This window comes from Heteronotia binoei, chromosome 11 (genome assembly GCF_032191835.1).
Source record: "Heteronotia binoei isolate CCM8104 ecotype False Entrance Well chromosome 11, APGP_CSIRO_Hbin_v1, whole genome shotgun sequence".
NCBI classification, from domain to species: Eukaryota; Metazoa; Chordata; class Lepidosauria; order Squamata; family Gekkonidae; genus Heteronotia; species Heteronotia binoei.
The window spans coordinates 22,248,787-22,250,274 of NC_083233.1; positions in this window are offsets into that span (position 1 = coordinate 22,248,787).

Consider the following 1,488-nt stretch of genomic DNA (forward strand, 5'->3'; position numbering starts at 1 on the left):
AATATTTGGAAGGGACACTACCAAGGAAGACTCTGCAGAGGACGGTAACAGCAAACCACCCCTGCTTTTCACTTGCCTTGAAAACCCCTTGCTGGGGTCACCATAAGACTTGGATGGGAGACCACCAAGGAAGACTTCTATGGAGGCAGGCGATGGCAAACCACCTCTGCTTCTCACTTGCCTTGAAAGCCCCTTGCTGGGCTCACCATAAGACTTGGATGGGAGGCCACCAAGGAAGACTTCTGCAGAGGAAGGCCATGGCAAACCACCTCTGCTTCTCACTTGCCTTGAGAGCCCCTTGCTGGCATCACCATAAGACTTGTATGGGAGGCCACCAAGGAAGACTTCTGCAGAGGAAGGCCATGGCAAACCACCTCTGCTTCTCACTTGCCTTGAGAGCCCCTCGCTGGCATCACCATAAGACTTGGATGGGAGGCCACCAAGGAAGACTTCTATGGAGGCAGGCGATGGCAAACCACCTCTGCTTCTCACTTGCCTTGAAAGCCCCTTGCTGGGCTCACCATAAGATTTGGATGGGAGGCCACCAAGGAAGACTTCTGCAGAGGAAGGCCATGGCAAACCACCTCTGCTTCTCACTTGCCTTGAGAGCCCCTTGCTGGCATCACCATAAGACTTGGATGGGAGGCCACCAAGGAAGACTTCTGCAGAGGAAGGCCATGGCAAACCACCTCTGCTTCTCACTTGCCTTGAAAGCCCCTCGCTGGGCTCACCATAAGACTTGGATGGGAGGCCACCAAGGAAGACTTCTACAGAGGAAGGCCATGGCAAACCACCTCTGCTTCTCACTTGCCTTGAGAGCCCCTCGCTGGGCTCACCATAAAACTTGGATGGGAGGCCACCAAGGAAGACTTCTGCAGAGGAAGGCCATGGCAAACCACCTCTGCTTCTCACTTGCCTTGAGAGCCCCTCGCTGGCATCACCATAAGACTTGGATGGGAGGCCACCAAGGAAGACTTCTGCAGAGGAAGGCCATGGCAAACCACCTCTGCTTCTCACTTGCCTTGAGAGCCCCTCGCTGGGCTCACCATAAGACTTGGATGGGAGGCCACCAAGGAAGACTTCTGCAGAGGAAGGCCATGGCAAACAACCTCTGCTTCTCACTTGCCTTGAGAGCCCCTCGCTGGGCTCACCATAAGACTTGGATGGGAGGCCACCAAGGAAGACTTCTGCAGAGGAAGGCCATGGCAAACCACCTCTGCTTCTCACTTGCCTTGAAAGCCCCTCGCTGGCATCACCATAAGTTGGCTGTGGCTAGGTGGCAGTTTACACACACACACACATCTGGGAAAACCTGGAGCCAAAGGTAGCAACTTTGATGGCCTTTAGTTTGTTCCTCCAAAGCAGTTCTTCTGCTATTTGGTGGTGGTGGTGGTGGTGGAAGAATACTTCATAGGAGAAGCTCCAGGAGAATAAGAGGTGACCTAACCCTCTTCCAGTCTGTTTTCCTTTGCAGCTAGCCGGTATCTT